Genomic DNA, 23,271 nt, shown 5'->3' with positions numbered 1-23,271 from the left:
TTCAGGAAGTTCTTTTGTGATTTACCTGTCGAAGTTTTCTCATCGTGACATCACCTCTCACACATTTTCCGATACACTCTTGAACGCTTTTACACCAGCGGGGAGAACATGCCTGGACTTGACTCTTCTTTGTGGTTACACAAGTAGGTGGTAAGGTCAAGAACAATAGCAGTCTGAAAGCAAAAGAGATTTTTTTTTTTTAACTTGAGTTCAAAGGTCATTTACTCAAAACACAACATATGGTGTGGCAGCTATGCATTCTGTTCTACTGAGGAACTCATAATCCCTCTTGAATGAATTTCTTTCAGTACAGCTTCTGCCTGTCAGAGCAAGAACCATTTTCTCTTTGACTCTGAGGGACAGATGCAAAACATTTTCATTTACTGTTCATTTCTTTAGTTATCTGTGACATTTTCTGTTATCACACTCCAGTGTTGCTGCACCAGGAATGTGTCGACATTGTATCATGTCATCTTCATCCTTAAGTAGTCCCAGGAATCAAAGCTACCTCATTGTGGCTAAGCATTTTCTTCCTTCATGAATTCACTTTGCTAAGTCAGAGCATTCATGCTTCTATCACAGACTGCTGACAAAGGTGCTATGTGCAGCAATTTCTACCTTTCTTATTTTCCATAAATCACATGGTCTCCTGCAACAAAAAAAAAAAAAGTCTACCTCTCTACCCTTCTTTTCGTTTATACTTTACAACAGCGGTTCCAAACCTTTTCCAACTCATTCCCCACTTGGTTGGGCAATGAGTTGGAAACCAATACCTTGCACAAAGGAAGAAGAGAGGCGAAAACCTTTGGGACAACATCTTCCACACAACCTGTTGACAACAAAGTTAAGTAAAATACTTAACTATGGTTTTTGATTAATGACGAAACACTGCTCAACATTTACACGGTAAGTGATATGACAATGTTCTATGTAGCGCCTGTTTCTTTCAGTATCTTTCAGCTCTCTGACATCACCACCTCTTCTCTCTCCTCACTCCGCCCATCCTACTCTGCCTCACCAGACAAGCCTCACGCCGGGGCTAGACATCCTTTTCTCTACCTGTTAAGATGTTAAACAGTCCCTGGTTTGCTGCTCCGCCGGCGCTTTGATCCTTTGACGACCTGGTCATGCTAAAAAAAAATGCAAAGAGGCGCACTTGAAAAGAGAGGATAAGAGTATGTCTCAAATAATACACCTCGCCTGATGGATTTGATAGAGCCTCAGAGTGATGGATGCTTTTTTTTTCTTCTTCTTCTTCTGTGTAGCCCTTTGCTCTTTTTAGAGTTGCATTTATGAAATGAATCTTGTGGCAGAGGAGGAGGAGAGGGGTGAAATGCATTTTAGATTCCGAGGGCTTATCATGCCGGTACCTGATTATGGCAGAGGATGTTGTTTCCCCTGGCTATATTAGGATTGTGAGGTTTGACTTACAGCTAAAATCATGGAGTATTTCTGCCCTTTAGGCAGATTTAGATGAAAACCTAAAGCTAACACCCTATATCGCACAGCGAGTTTCAAACATTCTATGCCTGCTGCGTCTCAGCCAAGGATTTGTGAAAGAAAATACCTTGAGCCCCCCGTGTTTCTTCCACACACACACACAGACACACAGACACAGGCTGATAATGATGACTTAGCTTGTCAAAATCTGGCACCTTTAACCTTGGATCTCAGCCTTATTGCTTCCCAGTGTTACCTCAGCTGCAGATACAGTGGGTGGTTAAGTTGCCATCATGGGCTGAGAAGCGGCCAGAAGCAGGGATAAAGCAGCAGCAGTATCTTGTTCTGACTCTATCTCTAAAGGTGTGTGTGTGTGTGTGTGTGTGTGTGTGTGTGTGTGTGTGTGTGTGTGTGCGCCAACTTGCCCTAGTAGGAGACGTATCATCTCGTGAAGCCTCACCAGGCAGCTGCAGGCAGGCTAGCTTTCCACTGATGGGGCCCCCCTACCCAGCTAATAGATTCGTTCATTCCCACTAATAAAACCCAAATCATCATATAAATGACATTAAATAGGGAGATGGCACAATTTAATACATAAAAAAATAGATTTCCACTAAAAAAAGTCATTAAACTAATTTGATGCGACAGGGCAAAGTCGAAATAATTCAGGCACTTGAGTTAATGTTTTTTTTTTAAATGTCTCCTCTTCTGTTTGCAATTAAATTGGCAATTATGAGTGTTTACGCAATTGATTCCAGAATAATACTAATTCATTTCTGATCCTGGCCTCTTCTCATCATCATAACAAAAATTTTCATAGGCATGTTTGACTGTTCAGGGGGTGAGATGACGAGCTTGGAGCAGGAAGTTAAAATATTTTTAAGTGGCGTTTGATGAGGCTGTGTCTTGTTACCTCCGTTTGTCCTGAAGCTGCAGCTTACGAAACACACACACTCACACAAACACACCGAGTCTGTTCCTCAGGACTCATAATCACGATGAAACCCGACGGACTTTGTCTCAATTTCCTCATCTTTTTCTGCTATCGCCACTTCAATTATGAATGAAGATGTTTGATTACAACAGGAAGAAAGGAGCAGAGATTAGAGGTATCCAGTATCATGTGTTTGTGTGTGTGTGAGTGTGTGTGTAACGGTGTGTATGTCTGTATAATCACTACCTTGATGGTGCAGGTTAAAATGTTGCTGATTACACTGGATGAGGGAAGAGATGGATAGAATAAAAGAGAATAACACTTGTTAGCATGCCTTAATGAATATAGATTAAAAACTATAAAGCAGCACAGGCATTTGGGGAGATTTGGATGCAACATGAATTCTGAATCAGATCCAGAATCCTATGCAAACCGATAATAACCATCCACCCAAGCCAAATTATTCTCCTGGTATGACTTGGCCAACCTGAAATTTGCAACCTGAATAGTGCTGCATTCGAGGAAATCGTGAAGCCTAATGACACATCAAAGGATGCGCACACTGTGTTCCTGTGACCCAGATTCACGAGATGTAGGCTCAATTATTATGCTGTCAAAGGTGTGTGTGCGTGCGTACATGTGTGCCTATGTGTGTGTTTTGCGTGGGTGTGCAGAATATGAGCCCTCTCTTGTGTGTCCCACTGAAGTCACTGCTTTAATTAAAGCATGAAGAGATGTAAAATGCATGGCCCCCAGGTTCACTGCTCCTTTTCTTACATTATTAAATCATCTCAAGCCAATGACAAACAGTAAACAAAAACAATCCATCCCTTGGCTTGTTATTTTTCATTTTCGCTCAGCGACTGACAAACTCTTGCAACGTCTACTTTGTACAGATACTTGACTTCAAGATGCCACGCCAGCTCTTACAGATACATTTTGCACTAAACTGAATTCATCTGAATAGGAAGGAGGATTCCCTCAAGGACAGAATGTATCAAGAGAATGGACTACCAGATTCCAAGGTGGTGCCTATAGATTCCAGTGAAGGTGAATCATCTGGTGCATTCACTTCCACACTGTGCAAATATTTCGTAGTCTTTACAATGAAATACCATTTCACACATAAAAGCTTTACTAGGTTCTGGTCGAACGTTAGAAATATTTAAAGGTCCCATATTATATAAACATAGACTTCCATGTCTTTTTTATTATAAAGCAGGTCTAGGTTCGATATAAATACTGTGAAAGTATGAAAGCCTCAGTCCGCAGAGAAATGCACACAGCCTGTATTCAGAAACTGAGCCTTAAAATGAGCCGTCAGGACTTCTGGAACTTTGTGATGTCACAACAAAACAGCTACTGTCCTCAGCCATGCCTCCAGCACAGCCCACCCACAGTCCAACCCTGAATTAGTATTTACCTGAAATTTGCTTCATTTTGCTTTTTGAATGATCTCTATTTAGGACTTTATTTTTGAAGATTTTTTTTTTAACATTTTTTGCCTTTATTGACAGGACAGTAGAGAGTGACTGGAAAGGGACAGTGAGAGAGGGGGAATGACACACAGGAAAGAGTCGGGCCGGTCGGGAGTCAAACCGGCTCATGTGGTACCCTAACCACTCCGCTATCAGGCCGCCCAAAGGACTCTATTTTTAACGCTACTGATTGTTGTTTATCTTGCTGTTTTAAGTTTACCGTTTCCCTTGGACTGCAAACTAGCTATTATACGGTTGTATGTGTGGACTACATCGGGCCAATGCATCGATTCAGGGTGGAAGCACAAAAAGACTCTGAAGTTTACAGCTCGCCATGTCCTGTGATGCTCTCAACTGATGATTCAAATCATCTGCATTTTGGGGGCAGCTCTAGTAACCAGCTTGGAGGAAGTATTGATACAAGAGTTTTATTTTGTATTTCTTTCATCCAAAAAAAAAAAAAAAAAAAACATTTATTAACTACAACCAATGAAATTTGCCATCGAAGCTAGCTTCATAACTCCAGTAGTGCAGGGCTAAGATCTTTAACACTTTCTGTGATGTCAGGAACTTAAGGACACTTCACTGAACTCAAAGCTGAGGTTGTCTCTCTGCATCAGGCGTATTTCATAATAATCATGAAATGTCTGAGAAGCAGGGGATGAAAAGAGAAGAGATGAATTGATCCTAAAGTATAAGATACAGGTAGCAAATTATCAACTGACTCTTCCAAAAGAATGTCTGTCTCAGTCTTTGAGATGAAACCTGGAAAATCAGATCTGGACCGAAGGCACTCAGGGTTACCACTGGTCATGTTATTTCTGGAGCATTATGAAGCTGTTATCTGCCAGAGTGGGAGAAGTCTGGGAAATTTGATTTGAGGAATTCTCTAGAGGAGTCAGCGAAAATAATTGAATGGGTTACATTACAGGAACAAACCTGAATACATTTTTCAACTTGCCTTTGGCGGTTGTTTTTAGCTGATTTTCACCACAGCGAGCACAGCTGGAGCTGAAACAAGTCTCTTTAAAAAACATTAACAAACCAGGAGGGAATGATACATTTGGGCTGTCTTAAAATATAATGTAATTTTATACTGGAGAGGCAGTTAAGGAAGTTGCTACGTGATGCCTTTTGTAACTGGCAGCCCTGACAGAGGGACATGAAGAGTGAAAGACACCTGTCGAGGAGGAGAAAGAAGAGATGAACACATGAAAAGACGGGGAAACGAGGGCAGATGAAAGCACTGTGCTGCTTCAACTCCCCCCTTGGGAGTGAGAGGTATCTTCAGAGACTTGACATGATGAAAATATGTGCTTGTTAGGGTGAACAAGAAAAAAAATAAGCGATAGAAGAAGGACGAGGATGAAGATGAAGATGAGGAGATTGTAGAATTATCGGGGAGAATGCAAAAAGGCTCAAAGAAGGTGAGGTGGGGAGGGTAATTTTCCAGAGAACCAGGTTATGATATGATGTACTTTTATCCCTGTTGTTTTTATTTGCCACCTCTCACAGGGGTTTATTATTATATCCTCTGCAAAGCTGCTCTGGCACATATGGAGGCTGCCACTCAACACTGCAGCCAATAACGCTGGTAGTGCTCTGTGTGCGCCTATGAATTCATTCCCCTTCACAAGTAGCTATTCATATTAAAACAAGCAAGGATATGAGGGGAAGAGCACATATTAAAGCCCGACGATGTCTCGCACAACCAGTCCACCCACCTACCCATCCATCCATCCAACCATTCATCCATCCTGCAGTTCTCTTCTCTATCCACGCGTAGTTTCGGGTTTTATTAAACGGGGAGCGAAGCCGAGCTCCAGCCAAATTTGGACAGAGAAAGAGAACATCCCTGTGCGCTTGGAGGCAAAAAAAAAAACAACGATGAAGCGAGAGAAGAAGAAGGATAACCGTGGACAGTCCAGATGGAGACTCACTAGCCTTCTCACTTCACATTGAGTGTGATATGTGTGCACGTATGTGTGTGTGTGTGTGTGTCGTCTGCGATCCATCACCCAATCTGCCAGCAGAGGCAGAGCTCAGCTTTATCTCACACTAAAAACTGGCTCAGAGCTCCTCTAATTGGCTTGAACGTTGCTGCCATCCCTCCATATAGTTCTGTCAGAGAGGGAGCTAGTCAAGCATGATCCATTGGCCTGGCATCTGAGCCCGAACCTATGTGAATCTCTTCTCGTAATGTTGGTGCGATTGGTCCCTCCGGGGGCAATCTTTAAGGCACCTATAGGGTGAATTAAACCTGAGATATCCCAAAGTCCTCAAGACTTCACTCCACTTTTTCTCCTGCCATCCCTGCGTGCTATCTAGGTTTAGCAGGCTTCTTCCTGTGCCACTGTCGCTCCCTCTGTTGATTGGTCGCCTCCTCCTCCCTTCTTTTGCCTCCTCCCATCTTCAATCACTCATTCTTCTTCCCCCACACATCTTTTTTCTGCTCCTTGATGTGTGCAATCCCTTAATCCTCTTCATCTCACATGCGTTGGGGTCCTCCCTTTCTTCCTCCGCTTCCCTTGCTTCTTTCTAACACCTCCATCTCCGACGCTCCACTCCCCCCCTTTCCTTCCTCCTTCCCCTCCTTCCACTTATTTTTCTTGCCTCTGTTCTCCCTTGCAACCTGGTATCCATCCCTTTTTCCCTCCAATCACTGTTATCTACCATAGTCTGTCAGCATCCTGTCATTATTGCCCCAGTCCCCCCCCCCCCCCCTTTTTTTTTTTTTTTTGCATTCTGTCCTTTTCTCGTCCGTCTGTGACCTTTCTTCCCTCTTCAGCTGTCCTCATCATGGTGGTTCTCCCCTCCTTTTATCTGTCTGTCAAACATAATCTGTCCTCTCCTCATCCCTTCATCGCCACCAGTCTCTCCCTCTTCCCCTGATCCCTCTGTATTTCCTCATATGGCGTCTGAGAGCGACGTGACACGGCTTGATGTTTACCTTCTTTCATCGAGAATCGCCCCTTTTAATCATGTTTTTTATTGGGTGTCATAAACGCTGGCGTTCCACAATCTCTGGGCCAATATTTGCTTAATTATTCTGGCTCAGATATTGCCATTTAATGAAATTTGAAACATAATAAAGAAATCACATCACGGAGGAGAGCAGATAATGTTAATATCAACTGACAATTTAACTGATTATATACTGTAAAGCCTCTCTTCTCCTGTTTGTAGAGACATCACTGAGTTTAAGAACAGTCTATTAAATGCCACTTAATTATATGATAAGACCAGTAAATGAATACAGGAGCACACACACACACACACACACACACACACACACACACACATATATATAGGCTGAGCAGGATAGCTGTGATACACACAAATACAGTCACACACGTTCGCAAACACATGCATAAATCATCATACATGCTCACACAAAGAGCTTAGTGAAGTCCCACTGGAATCACTTTCTAAAGAGAGGCCCTCAGTGTCATATTAAAAGGAATTACAATTAATAATGTTATTATAGCAGCATGACTCTGAGAGTGGCAATGACCAACATTAAATGAAACCATAATAACTGTTAATATGGATATGATAACACAGTTAAAATATCTCATTGCCAGTTATAATTAAATGTGTACCACACCAATAAACATAAATATCCAGTCAGATAATATTACAGACTGCTGCAGCATTACGGCCACTGTGCTGTTCACTGACTGATGAGCATTAAAGGTCCCATCATTTATATTTTTCTGTGTTTTATTTGAAGTGTTGATCTCCATAAGAAGATATATTTGTGGTTTTTAAGAACCAAAAGGCTTCTCTCTGGAGCTCCAGTAACAACAGGTTGGTGAGCCAATCAGAGAGGAGGATCTGAGTCTCTCTTCTGATGGGCTGACTGTTTTTTTGGTGATTGAATAAAAATATCGCAGATTTCAGATAAACACTCAGAGAGACCAAATCCTGCAACATTGGATGGTGGGTCCAGGTGGGCGGGGCTTGGGGCATGGCTGAGGGCGGTGACTGCTTTGTTGTGACATCACAAAGTTACAGAGGTCCTGACAGGACTTTAAGGGTCTTTTTATGAATACAGGCTGTGTGCATTTCTCTGTGGACTGAGCGCTTTGATACAAATATAGATAATCACAAAAGACATGGAAGTCTCACTTTATACAGTATGGGACCTTTAAATGCTTGTTTTGAATTATTAGTGCACAAAATGAGCAACTGCATTTTCTGAAAATATCTTATTCATGCTTAAAAAAAAAAATCAGATACTAAAAAGTGCACACAAAAAAAACACGAGGAGTAAGTCAACAAACTTGCAAAGTCCAACATTTTATTATCTGAGGAGACTAAACTATGAGTGCAGTTCCAACATTGCTTTAAACGTCACAGATCTATCATCACTAGTTCTTGGGTAATTCTTTTCCACATGCACCATCCACAGTAAAGAATAATTTGTAAAAAATCTGCTATCAGAAGCCTCTTGAAAACAAAATGAAGCATCTCACGGGGCTGATTGTAAAAACAATTACATTTGTTCATGTACTGTTTAGAAAGGTGGGCGAGAGTGCTTGTAAATCTTTAATTGTGGAAGACAGAGGGATGCATTTTACCAAGGGAAAGTCTTTGACCTGAGTGTATAAGTATGCACAGAAAAGATTATAAAAAAGTGATCAAAATCATGACAGATTTTAAACCCTCCATTAGAGAGAATGAAGTTTAGTTCCCAGTGGGCTGGTTTATCCTTATCGAAGTGTTTACATGACACTTATTTATTCAGATTTTGCTCTTATTTTGATTATTAGTGCAAAGAAAAAACTATCCATGAAGCTAATGAAGCTGCTTGTTATGTTTGACCACTATTCAAAAGCTATGCAAATCAGCTGAACTGGACACTAACAGGGATTGTGAATGAGTTTTCTGCCTTCATGTCTACTCTTCTTGTTAGGATGAATAATAATACATAGGCAAGAAGATAAATGACTCAATCAATAATAAAATAATGCATTTATACAGTATCAGCAAGATCAGTGTCATTACATCAATTAAAAAATTATAATATGAACATTAACCCGACATATTTATCTTATATGGACAAAGACAATTTTCCTATAGGATGCAGTAAAAGCTTTTAATTGTTAGTTTTGTCTTCTAGAAATGATGATATCCAGAGACAGTGACAGCTCCAGAGAATGAAGATGTCTCCTCTGTGACATAATGTTAACATTTAGCCCCTGTTTGTTTGGCCAACCAGCTTTCCCACTCCACTGTCAATCAAATGTTTGCTGGGAAAACATTCCCACCATCAAATTTACACTTAAGCCGAGCTGCGAAAACTGTCTTTTCTGAGATCCCTCACATGGTAAATTCTATATTGAGCGGTGGCCGACTTGGAGCAGACTCAGCAGCCTGAGCAGACAATGGTGTAATCAACAGTGAACCAGTGGGGCACTGAATCCCTTCTTGTGAGTACAGAGAAGTAGAGAGGCAGCAAGGAGGCGGGGGGAATGAAGGATGTTACCTGGGTGTTTGTCTGACAGTTCTTCCTCTCTGTGTCTTCACCCCTGCAGGCAGCACTCATCAACAATATTAATCAAAGTCTGATGTCTACTCAATTAGACCAAGGCTCTGCTCGACAACAACCAAACAACACAGAGCCTCAGGTGCTCAAATATGCACACATACATAAAATTGTATGCATAAAACAAGCGTGCACACTCAGTCGTCATGAAACAGTATTTTCTCCTCTTAACCTTGTCCGTAGAAATATTTTTTCTGTACCTGCACAAGGCAGGTCCTCTTGTTATCAGCCTCAAATAGCAGCAACAGGTTAGCCTTTAAAATTCAGGGACATCAGGACCCACAAATCCTGTAACCTGATGAGGCACAATGTGTGCTCACAGGTACCTTCATGACCGCCAACCTTGACAGTCTGAGCTCATTTATACCGAAGGACAAACACTGGTGAGTCAAGCTTTTTGGAGACGAAATGTTCAGTCACTGCTCTTCATGTGATATGTTGAATTTCACCGTTAGGTTTTGATTCATCACTTGAGCGCACATAGACATCAACCACCAGACCTGCACTCGGAAAAAGGAAAAATCTGTGACATCTACGATAGCTGCTTCTCCCTGCCACTGCCTCATTCACTTCACCATTGAGGCTGATAAGACACTGTGCATACAAAATTACCCTAAATACAGCTTTATCTTTTAGGTGTTGCACATTGTTATTATTGTAACCATGACAACAAAGATTGTCTAATGTTCATGGAATGACCAGAGTTAAGTGTTTCAGTGGATTCAGTAAATTAGGTTCTTTCTCAGATTTGTTTTCTTTTTAAGTATTCTATTATTTTGGACTTTTGTGGCTCAAAGCTCAGTCTAAATCAATTCAATTGTAATACTGGAGGATTAAAATTTGATGAACAGATTCTCTGATGCAGGGTTTTTCAAAGTCTGACACTGTGGGAACCACCTCAGATAACACCCACTGTATAGGGAGACAGGTAAACAGGAAGCAAAATGCTGTCATCAGTGGGCAATAACATTGCGTTTACATTGGCAAATTGGGATTATTAAAGGTATGCTGTGTTAGCAATTAGCAGTTTTTGCCTGCAGTGTTAAATACCTACCCTTCATTTCTATCAATCGCATTCAATAAAATAAAAATGCGTAAAAAACACCTCAAAGAAATAATCTAGAGAACCTTAATATGCAGAAAGAAAGGGAACTTTGACATTGCCTAACACTGTCTCTTTCTATCCAAACATGACTTTAATGGCAAAGACAGGTGTCATGAGTCAGTATATTGGTGGATCCAGCATGATGGTGGCAGGATGTTCTGTATACTGTGGTTATTTATCTTCCCTTCATCCCTCTTCCCCCTCGGTGCATCCCTCTGTTCTGGCATGTTATTAAAAACAAACAGCTCTATACTCTTTGGACTACCAGTGTCCTTGCTGCTGCTCACCCACAGCTGTCAGCCTGTATGTCACACACTCACACTCACACACACACACACAGCAGCAGCAGACAATAAATCTCATATGGTAATTTCAGGACAATCAGGCCACCTAACATATTACTGAATATGTTGCACTGGAAAGAAAAAAAGACAGAGTAAAAATTATGTTTATGACTTCATGTTTTGATGTTAGAGCTTCATCTTTGACACCATAACTCTGCATGTGCACTTGACCTTAACTTATAACACAAAACAACAACTTAAGACACAAGTTTGTGTTTCCTTCCATGGTGCATGGAGAAGAGGTAAAATTGGAGAAGGAAGAAGGCTATGCATTTTGGATGGTTGATGCTATATTGATGGGAAAACAAGCCAAACATCCTCTTGACATTGGCAAAGGCATAAGATGGTCATCGATCATCATGATCATCATCCATCGACACAAGACTAGCTAGCTTTTGGTTTCTTTCTTTAGACTTACGCACACACTGTAGAGTCTATTGTAGCTACAAGTTGAACGCAGTCCTGCATGCAGATTTACACGTCCATTAACTGTCATATACTAAATATGACAATCTGCAGGTCTGGGTGCTGTCATGCGTCGTGAGTCCAACATCATGCAAATTTCAGCTGTTCACCTTTTAAAGTATGACCACTTGATGCAGGTTTTGTTCACCCCCAGCCCCCTTAAAGAGTGAGCGATTGGCTAATGGAGGAAGTGTCTGCGATTCCCCGGCCCCCACTTTGGGCCCTTTCTGCCTGTTCTTTATGCATTAGACTGGAGCACTCAGGACAGCTCATGCTAATTCTCTCCCTGAAGAAAGTAATTAGACCACCGCACTCATCTAATGCTCGCAGGAGGAAGTGGGAGGGAGAGCGTCAGTGGGTGGGTGGGTGAGGGGGAGAGACAGAGAGCGGGAGAGGGAGGGTGGGAGGATGTGGAGGAGAGAATGGGGCAAGGGATGCTTTTTTGGCCACTGCAATCCCAAGAACCATTCATTCCACATCCAATTATGAGTCGTAATAATAATAATTTCATCAAGGTTTGCTCCTTAAAAACTGCTGCTCCTGTATAATGAGAGTGGAATTATTTGACTGGTAGCACTGGGAATTGAGCGTAAAAGAGAACAGAAGAGGAACAGTGTGTTGAGTTTTTGGGTTTATTATATTATTGTCACTTCAACCTGGAGCCAGGTTCACTTGACACACTGTTAGTGTCCCTATTGAGGCTCAAAGTCACACCGATCATCACACCTATATGAGATAACTGAACATCTTACTCCTCAAATGTGCTTCTGTAACACCTTCCACTCCACTGGGAAGTCTTTCCACCAGACTTTGGAAGCTGACTGTAGGGATTCAGCCACAAGAGCATTATTGAGGTCACCCGCTGATGTTGGGTGAGAACCTCTGACTCGCAGTCGGCCTTCCAGTTCATCCCAAAGGTGGATGGATTTAAGGTCAGTGAGCTCTGTGCAGATCAGTTAACTTTGTCCACAACAAAATGGGAAAGTCGTGTTTTTATGACTCTAGCTATGTGCAGGGGAGCACTGTCCTGTTGATAGGAAAGGAGACCACGCAACGACGCCATACCAGACCAAAAGGACAGAAAATGTACACTGACAAGTGTTTTTAGCCATAGTGTGTACACTGGTTATTGATATATGATATTACTGACTTAAAACTATCTGTTGCTAAGTTTCAAGATGAACAATGTTAGCAAGAGCTCCTGTTAAGTATGATTCTTCAATCCGTGGCCAAACAAAAAATAGAAAATAGATAAATATACAGATATTTTTTAGTTCCCCTCTAGACATGTTTTAAAGTTTGCAAAAATACTCAATTCACGATTCGATTAAAATTTAGTTTACCATGGCTTCCCACATGGAAAAAAAAAAAATTCTGAAAAGGGGTTAGAAGCAACTTGATGTTTATTTCTTCATTGAGTAATTCTGGATGAGGCCTTGTGCCCCGCCTCCCACTGCTTCTTGTTTGGTTCATTTCATTGGAGGGCATCTTTAAAAACCAATATTTAGTTCAAAATTGGAGTTCTCATTTGACCAGCTGAACCCTGTATTTTACAATCCACAGCCCAAACTGGAACAGCGTAGAAAACCCCGGCATATTTCTCAACAACCTTCAGTCTGCTATAAGAGCATAGAAAACAATGGGAGCTCTAAGTATGTCAGTGCTCCTCAAGTCAGAAGGGATTTCCTAAATAGTTCTGCATCTCAGGGTTGGTTCTGTTCATACAGAAATAATACAAAAGCAATGAAAGAATTAACCATGAAGGCCTTTGAATGTCAAATCCCATGGAGAGCACCCTTCATTTAGTGTTTTATTATTCTTCTGTGTTTTTGTGTCAAGCAACTAAACAGAAAAAAATAGCTGGTGCTTTAGGAATTCAAACTAGATCTGCAGGCTATTACGTTTGCTACTTTCCAATAATCTCCTTGTGCGCTATAAAATTGGATATTTATATTATTTTCACCAAACAGAACCATATTTTTCAGAGAACACCAAATGTAAATACGGTCATTAATACTAATGCAAAACTAACTTTGAACCTTACAAGAAAAGCTGCCCCTGAGGAGGATCAGCAACCTCTGGAGCAACAGCACAGCTCTCAGTGCCTGGTTTGTTGACACTCATGAGCTCCTACCTTTTTATTACTTGAACTTCAGCTAATGCAGGTGTGGACGGTCAGATCAAGAGCATACGACGTTATTATGACACATATGATGTTATTCAATTACACATCTTTTCCAGTACATATTTTGCAAGATTGATGTCTAGTGGACTAAATCCGGCCGTTTCCACCTTCTTTTTCCCTTTTAAATCCAAATAAATCAGTATGTGAAAAGACTATAATGTGAATAGAGATATAGAAATTTGAGAAAAAGAGCGAGCAGACCTCAATGGTTTCCTGGAAAGTTCTGTGCGGTGCTGCAGGCCACAGAGTGAGGCGACAGAAACTCACCACCGTGATGATGGTTGGGAGGGAGGGGGTTTATTTGAAGTTGGCGCTGAACCTTGATCACTCCAGGACCTGTCATTTCATTGTTTTCTGTTTGCTGATGGATTGGAAACGATGGGATAAGATGGGGATGTGTGTGTTAGGTTTGTGCTGTCCCCCACGGTGCCTCCTGTATATACTGGGGTTGTGTTGGGCTGCAGCTGTCATTTCATATCATCATGAGACTGACATGGCGTTGGTACTGTAGGCGAACAGTACATAACAGCAGAACAAAGGAGGAAGCATATAGAAAAGTGCTGCAGTGACTCACCATCAGTTGTTGTATAGCGTTGTGTAGATGTAGCTTATCTTAACAGTTGCTGAGAAATCTGAAACTCTCGCATTTATTTTATTTTTTTGCTTTTATTTGATGTTCGTCTCTTTGTAAAGTTTTGTGGATTTTTTTTAATGAAAAAAAGATGCCATGTTAACCTAATTACCTGGATTGTTTTTTTCATTTTCCTGAAGGTATTTCATGCAACAAGTGATCTACTTTTTGTGGTCCTACTCAGCTTGTTAACCAACTTTCTTCTAAATAGAGTCAGAGTCACATTGCAATTTGGTATTGGACATCCATAAAGATGGGGAACAAAGCAACAGGTTAAAAAATTTTAATTAATTTTCTAATTAATAGTCAAAATCCATGCAGACCTGTAGTGTGTCAAGTAGGCTGCGGCTGATATTTAAAAATATTGAATATTGTCATATTTCCCACAATGTGCAATCTTTTGTTATAATATTGGGTGAAAGTTTTTTGGCAGTTTTGCACAGTCCTGCTGCTGAGTCCAACCCTCTGTTCACTGCTTTGCATCCTGCACATTATATCTTGGCATCTAAAGTATCAAAGCCTCAGTCCACAGAGAAATGCAAACACCCTGTATTCAGAAACTGAGCCTTAAAACCAGCCATCAGGACTTCTGGAACTTTGTGATGTCACAACAAAGCAGTCACATACCTCAGCCATGCCCAACGCCCTGCCCACCTGTTCTGATGATTTGTGTTCTCTGAGTGTTTACCTGAAAACTGCTTTATATTTATTCAATCACTCAGAAAACAGTCAGACAATCAGAAGAGAGGCTCAGATCCTCTTTTCTGATTGGCTCACTGATCTGTTGTTACCTGAGCTCCAGAGAGAAGCCTGAGAGAGTAGATGTAAAACGACACTGAGATGGTTTTTGGCTCTTAAAACCACAAATATATCTTCTTAGGGATATCAGCACTTTAAATAAACACTCACGGATCTTGATGTATAAAATATGCACGTTGTCAAAACAAATTTTCCTCATTGTTGTGCAACTTTTAATCATTACCTTAATTTATTGCAAAATTATGCATAAAAGCAGCACTAACTGCATATTTTCTTAATGATGATTTTGCTAATTTTGTCATTTGGAGCCTAAATAATTACAACAACAACAACAATAAAACATCCACAAAATGACCAGGAATCTCTCTGCACCTCTAATCCTCTCACACTCATACTAATCAATAACCCCATCAGACTGCCACATACATATAATAGTCATGACATTTTACAGGGTCGTAAAACATCCTGCAAATTGTCCCTTCAGCCAGCTGAAACGTACTAGATGACTGAGTTGATTGAGTTGTTTCCCTTTGCATTTCTATCCCGCCTTCCATTTTGCATTTTGTTCCCTCTTCTCAGAACAGCTGTTATTAATAATGCCGCCGAATGTGTTTCTACATTTCATACCCACCACATGCTGAGAGCGAATGATGCAGAGTTCACTTGGTTGGATAAGCAGTGGAAGGCCCGTGAAATATGAGTTAGGAGATGCTGCTGGTAAATAATCTACATTTGCAATGCTTTGATATGGAAACAGAACTGAAAACAAGCGTTGTAAACAACTACAGAGGGTGGACAAAATAACAGAAATGACAACACACGTTACGCCTGCGCTGCTATGATGAAGAAAAGTCTTCAGTTCTTCTAAGGAAAAAGACATTTTCAGCAACGTTTGCAACTGCTGTTTGAGGACAGAGGAGGACTTGAACTTCACCTTGTTTTTCATGTTTTTATCGTAGTGCATGGGGACAAAATGATCTTAAACAGATAACAGCGTTTTACCCCTTAAGGTTCTTTTCGTGCAACCTGCCCTCACAGTCCTCGTCTATTCTGGGAGTGAGCAGAGAAATCATGAGGTCTGCTGACTGCCAGCAGATGACTGCTCTGTCACACACGTCTATTTTAGTATCTGTCTGACTCTGTTATGAGATTTGATTTGTGATACATCATGTCATGATGTTGCCTTTGCCAAATTAAATGATTCTGCGGTTTTGTTTAGTTTTTTGGGGGGTTTTTTGTGAGTCATGAGTGTTGGACTCAGATACCAAAACTTAAAGAAAACACAGATTATGATTTGATGTTAAAATACATTTCATTTCATTTAATATAACACACAACTAAATGCCTTTGCTTCATTGTTTATCTGGTGATTCCATAAGACAGAGACAAACCTAGTTAGTGTTTGTTGTTAGTCATAACAGTGGTGCTCAACCAGGGAATCTCTGAAGAGATCATGAATCAATGTAAGATTTGTAACCACCAGGTGCGGCATATCGACAGAAGCTGGGATGTGCCAACTATCACTGTTGTTCTGAAGTGTCGACTCAGGGAAATGGGTTTAATGTAAAGCTGAGACAATTATTTGATTAATCAATTACAAATCAATACATTGTCTGACTCTAGTTTTGGAGTTTTTTTGCTTCGTCTCCTGTCAGTTGAATATTTGTGTTTTGGACTGTTATTCAGACTAAGGCAAAAAGATGAACTGATAGACAACTGATCCACGAGGCCTAACATGCCATCACTGTATTATCATAAAAGTATTATTAATGCAATATCAATATTAATTTTGTAAATATCACAGTTGTGATGACAAACCTAATTCAGACAGAACAAGACATCTGAAGGTGTCACATTCACATCTGGGAAATTGAAATGTGACTTTTTACGGACTAAAACATTAATTTGACAAATAAAATAGAATAATGAAAATAAAGGTGAGCTGCAGCCCTTTTTTATTGCTGCTGCGAAGTGGGCCGGCTTGGACAACAACTGGCACAGATGTTTTGCTTCATGGGTGACCAAAAAAGGAAGTTGCTTAAAATTAGGTTTAAGTTCAAATATTGGAGAGTTTTACCTCTTCAGTGAGTAAAATCTCACACTGATTGAATTGTTAAAAGCCATGCACGCTGTCACTGCTTCATATTGAGGGGTAATGATCTAGTGCTCCACACAAAAGGTAAAGGTCTCATACCCAACAGGAAATCTGTATTGCTTGAGGACAAGTTCTGCATCTAGATCTCTATCAAATTCAGCGAGGCAGGGGGGAAAGAAGGGAAGTAAAATATCTCTCTTCTTGTGTCAGTGAAAGAAACAGGGCGGTAATTTCTTTGCGCAGCAGAGCCTTCATGCTGCCATCAGAACTGACTGGCCTTGACTCAAACCGAACACATCAGCGCTCCTCTCTCCCTCGCCGTCTCTCTCGCTGCGTCTGCCAAACAAAACAAAATGCTCTTACCGAGCAGAGAGGAGGAGACAGTTATTAGCTCTCTCTGATGAGTCTCTTGGCCTCTGTCTGGGTTTGCGTATTCCGCTGGCTGATTCAATTACAATAGTGAAGTACAGTGCTACAGGTGGTGTACGGAAATGGAAATTCAAAAACCGGTTATATTATTTGCTTGAAGTGATGACAGTGTATAGAAGATCTGCACACAAACACACAATGACACACACTGTGACCGCATCCGTGACAGCAGCGCGGGTGGACGGGGGGTTGGCGGTTACGTAATTAGACATCAAGTGAATTCTGTCTCAGCGGTGCGGTAATAAACAGGCTGAGAGACAAGGAGAGGGTCAGCTACCTGTGAGGCAGGTCAAACACTGCTGTACATTCACGCCGTCCACGCCGCCGTCGCCCTCTCCATCTCTCGCGCCATCTCACTGAAACATGCATAGCTGGTGTTCAGCTCTATAAATAACACTGTGCTGTCAAGCTGTCAGATGGATTAGTGCGTGCTGAGTGTGTGAGGTGGCCTCAGGGCTACCCCAGGGACCAGGAGACAAACTAACCATTCAGTTACACCTACAGTCAAGAGACGAGCTGAATTATATTCAAATATGTTTTGCTAAAAGACTGATTTCTTTGTTAAAACCTCTGTTAATTATAAGAGCAGCTTTTGCTATTTTTCAACCCTGGGAGTTTACCTCTGCTATAAAAGCTATGACTGTCAGTTTCTAAACAATAACAAAGAATATAAAAGAAAAACCTACACACTGTGTCATAGAAGAGAGAAAAGGCATCGTATCGAAAAGACATTTTGCCAGTCTCAACCCTGAGATCTTTGCCAGCAAGACAGTGACAATTATGTCAACTCAAACGTGTCATTCTCTCTTTCTTGTCACTGTGCGATTTTATTCCTAGCTCAAGTATTAAAGTCATTTCTTCACTTCAAAGATAACTGATTCTTTCTCTGTGAATTTTGTGTGAAAAATATCCATCTGTCTTTCTTTGTGTTAAGCTTTTTATTTGCCTTTTTTGACAACAGTGCGGCTCCTTCTGCTTGTGGACAAATTAGAAATCGCACACATGAAAACACATTAACGGGGAAAAAAAACCTGGAGCTCCTAACTGAATCTGCTCCCAGAAACTTTTTTTTTTCGTCTCCAGCATCTCGATTTTGAAGCTGTAACAGAGCAAGAATAGATCATTGAATTTCTGAGGGCAGATTATGAGCACACTCACATGCACAGAGACATGCAACAGGCACACACTTGCACACAAGATCCCACACAGATGTGGACAACAAGCACACTCTTGTACAGTGTTTAGACTTGACATTGGGAATCGATAGACTCTGATCGATGCTGTTGGCTTCTCTGACTTCACACACACCAGCTGCTGTTAAGACGATGCCAGTGGCACAGATGTAAGTTTTCTTTTGTGGATCAGGGAAAGCTATCAAAAAGCTCTCGGGTTTGACAGCAAAGTGTTATCGAGTCTCTATTTGAGGCCTACCTGAGCGCTCACTAGTGTTTCTTCTTACTCACTGTTCCCCTGCAGAGATTTTTATTATTTTTGTTCTATGTTCAGTTGTTTTATTCTTCTTCATGCTTTTGGATGCTGCATAAGCCTTTCACAGCCGCTGCCCAAGGCTGCATCCATCAAAGCAGTCAAGGCACCACAGCCAATTGATTCCCTAATCGAATATCATTATTACCAGCAATTAGCTTGCACTATGACTTCAGTTAAAAATTGCTAATTAACAAACGCGGGCTGGAGTGTGCGCTGGGAAGACAAAAGATGTCTTCATGAAATGTGCAGCGGTGAATAGGTGCGACGTCCCACGTCTCCGCACGGCGAGGTATTTAGGAGCGGCTATTAATCACCTCACTGTCGTCATGGTGTGTGACGCAGCGATCACCGCGGTGATGGAAGCCCACCTGTTTGTATCCGATGCTCACTCAGCAGATGGCCCACCCAAGGAATGGTGCGGGCTAATTGCTGTTGATTCACACACAACATCCAACATGGTTTTTTAATGGAGACGTGCTTTCTTTATTGAATAAAGAGGAGGGAGGGAGGGGGGTTACCTGTGAGAGATAATCTCGCAGTCTGTATTGTCTCAGATGTTCCATTAATTATTTTCATTTATTATTTATTTAACTAATTACAGAGCTTTATCTACCTTTTATGGCCTGTGACTACATTTTCAGTCCGACAAAATGTGTATTTTAGGATTGTATTGGAAACCCTACAGTGCTACATCAGTTTGTTGTTGGACACATTTTGTGTCAGCCTCTATTCACTTCCTTTACACTGCAGTTGGTGCGAGTATTTGACTGTTTTGCAAGAGGCAAGCCTGTTACCTCTAATGGAGTCACATGTAGTGTCTATATTGTAGGGGTGGGCCGTATATGGGTGTCATAATCTGCCACGACATGGATTTTGCAACACTATCATTACCATGATATACATACAGACATGTTGGTTACACGAGGGAGATCTACTTCCTACAACACCTGATGAGCTATGTCACAGCCACAGGTTAGAAAGAGGCGAAAGGCGCTGCAGAGCTGTGACTTCACATGATGCCTGCTGGACTAAAAACAAAGCCCGGTGGTTAGAAAGTTTGTGTGACTTTCTCCGGCACTGCAGAACGTCATGATGTCACATGACATTAAAGTGGCTGCAGTTTTCTGAGTCAAGCGCTGCAGCTGCTCTCCTCCTGCTGCACCAACTGGGAACCACCTCTGATCACAGTGCCGTCCGCACATGCTCTTTATGAATGTGTGTGTGCCAAGCAGAGAGTCGTCTTTGGTGTTTGACAAATATGAACAAAAAAACTGATGACAAAACTCAATAAGAATTGCATTGCACCGAGAGGCAACATCTTAATTAGACAGGCTACTTCGGGAAAACACAGACAGCATAACGTTGACGAGGCAAACACTAAATTGCATTGCATATACATTGTGTGTTTTACAGCAGAGCCATCTCTAAGACGCTTTGCGAACACACACACTAAAAAAGGTGATGTTGTCAAAGTAACAGGCCTCTGTCATAGGAGGAAAATAAAGCTATACCTCAGCCTCACACCGTAATCTTACAGTTTTGTATTTTTTGCCAGTGACCAATTACACAAACGAATGTGAAATCATGTTTTAAAAATAAAATATGATGTACTGGAACTTCCTGCAGTAACATACATTATATATGTTTCTGTTTACATCATTTTTTCTTTTTTTTTTTAATCTATGGTATATATTTATGGTTATCCTGTTACTGAGCATGTAGATTCACATAATTTGATTCAAATGATTCACATGTTTTGTTAGTTTTGGCATAGGCTTATTTTATAAATAATTTTATTTAAAACCAATGTATAGACCACATAAGACATGGGATTAAAAACATGTTCCCCCTTAAAATAACCTTGTTTGTTTTCTTTGAATAAGTGCATTTATATTTGAGTTACTGCCTCGTGGTTGTTTGCCTCCAGCCTGCAGGCCTGCAGCCAAGTTGCAGAAAATATGGTCACAATCTTCCCTTCCTGAGGTACAGCGATGAGTTATGGCCAAAAACCTGTTTTTTGAGGTCACAGTGACCTTGACCTTTGACCACCAAAATGTAATGAGTTCAACTTTGAGTCCTAATGAATGTTTGTGCCAAATTTGAAGAAGTTCCATCAAGACCTTACTGAGATATCCTGGTCACAAGAATGGGAAGGCTCTGGAGGAGGAGGCATAAAAATAATAAATAAGGTGTTATGATTCTTAATTACAAAAGCTCTGATCAGTCAGGAGTAGGTGTGGTTTTAAATATAAATAGCTATTTAAAGACTGTGTGGGCTAAAACACACAAGACACCTAATTCTCCTTTACAATAAGTCATTACATGTTTGCAATCGAGTGGGCAAACTTATTAAAATATGCAATAATTAAGATCAGTGATGATGGAATAATGGCATTCCAGAGAAACGGATGAAATGAAATAGAAAATGAAAATGATCCTCAATAACAACAAGATTACAAACAACCATAACAGGTATTTGCTCTTCAGAAATACTTTTATATCGGCTCACCTAGTCAGAGGCCAGATGTCTCTCTTTATTCTAAATTATATTTACAGTATTGTTTTGTGTAACAGTTCTTTCATTTTGGTGTCATTTCTAAGCTTTAGCATATTGAAGTTGTCCAGTAGTAATTGCTGTGGTAGTGGTGGAATAATCTGGGGTTTCAGTGGAAAGTTTTAGTCTAAATTACGGGTTCTCCCACCCTACAAAGATAAAGTTCATAGTTTTTTATAGAGTTTGATGCTGATTTTTTGCTATGTCATATCAGCCACAGCCTAATAGGCCCAGACATGAACATGCACCGAAATGCACAGGCACAAAACGAAAAAAAGAAAAAACACATGAAAAAAGAAACACACCGAAAGTAAATAGAAAGGAAGGACGGAGGTGACCTCAGTAATTTGTGTCGAGTCAAATGTCAGTGAAGGGGGAGCTGGGAGGGGGGGGGGGGTTGCTTTTAGCTCAACGGTGGAGGTCTGGGATGGAGGTTGGAGTGCGGTGAGAGCGGTCATGGTCGGCGGGTGTCTGCTGAGGTCTTTGTTAAAGCCCATTCTCTCTGTGACTGCGGGGGGAAGCAGAGAGCGTCGGAGGCCGGTCGAGGAGACGGAGAGGAAATCAATGGAGCTGCTGGAGACCATCCTCTCGCTCGGCACGACGCTCACACTCACACAGCTCTCGTGGCTTTCTCCTGCTCTCTATACCTCAGCTTGACCTCTTCTTTCCCTTTTATTTCCACTCTCCATCTAACAGTGCACCTCAGTTTCTGATGTCCTGTCCTGAGCCTGTGTCTGTCTCTTTCCTACATTTTCTTCCTTTCCCTCCCTTGATAATACTTTACGAGAAACCAGGCTAAAATGTATTGGATGTTCGCCCAGTTGGATCCAGAAATCTGTAGCTGAGCGCGAATGTGCAGCTTATGAGGGAGCTGAATATCATGAATAATAACTACCAAGCTTCTTACTGTAATAACACACACACACAGGCTCACACAATGCTTGTACTTGTATTGTGCGCAGCCACAATTGCCCACAGCTATCATCCATTGTTTTAGACGTTTAATTGGAAACACAAAAGCAGCCCACGCTCCTGCTAATACACACAGTGCATCCAGCCCCCGGAGATCTCACCAAGATACATTTACAGTCTCCCCCACAGGGGAATGGGAGGAACAGGGCCGTTCAACCTCCATCTGTCTCCCTCGTAAGGCCTTTAAAGCTCGGGGACATAACAGTTTTCTCCTCGATAAACAAGGTGCGGGCCACTAAGCACCGCTCCCCACTAAAGACTTCTACTGACCACAGCTTATCTGACTGAATATCAATAGCAACACTACATTTTTTATGCTCTGCTTCTTCCATTTCGAGCCCATTAATCCACCTAGACTGTTTACGTACAAAAAAAAAAAAAAAAAAAAAAAAAAAAAAAAAAAGCACCTTAAGGTTTGATACAATATCTTTGCCCCTTTGTAACTTAGCTTGTCGAGAATAATGCATGAAGTTGCACAGTGCATTCAATATCAGCATCTCGGGCAACCCAAAGCTTTCTATCTCCTCTTGATATAATAAGTGCTCACTCTGTGAGGAGAAAGCAGGAGGAAGCTAGAATCAATGTTTGATTTAAAGAAACAGACCAAGATCATTTGCTGTAATACTCTGCACACACTTTAGTCTGAACTCAAAGGTGAGTATACAAATATTCTAAGCAGTTTGTGGTTTTGATTAAATGCACTTCATATTACTTTTGTTTTTGTCTGTTAGAAGTTTTAATAATCCCCAAGTCCTTCAACCTGAACAACCGTATAGGTCGTCTTTTTCACCCTTTCATTCAACCAAGCAGCAACTGCCAGGGCTGAAAAAACAGCAAATTC

General features: G+C 41.1%; 1 protein-coding gene across 13 annotated transcripts in view; it reads right to left on the bottom strand.

Moving 5' to 3' along the window:
* Positions 1 to 23,271, bottom strand: part of LOC139635396 (CUGBP Elav-like family member 2) — a 464,890-nt gene that overhangs the window by 377,194 nt on the left and 64,425 nt on the right. For all 13 annotated transcript variants that reach the window (XM_071502685.1, XM_071502681.1, XM_071502682.1 and 10 more), the window contains exon 2: positions 26 to 173. The gene's annotated coding sequence lies outside the window, so the exon portion shown is untranslated. The remainder of the gene's footprint in view (positions 1 to 25; positions 174 to 23,271) is intronic.

Source organism: Trachinotus anak, unplaced genomic scaffold (assembly GCF_046630095.1).
Source record: "Trachinotus anak isolate AG129_WGS33_773 ecotype Australia unplaced genomic scaffold, CSIRO_AGI_Tana_v1 ptg000018l, whole genome shotgun sequence".
Taxonomy (NCBI): domain Eukaryota; kingdom Metazoa; phylum Chordata; class Actinopteri; order Carangiformes; family Carangidae; genus Trachinotus; species Trachinotus anak.
Note: the sequence above shows the minus strand (reverse complement) of the source record. Positions and strands in the feature narration are given on the sequence as shown.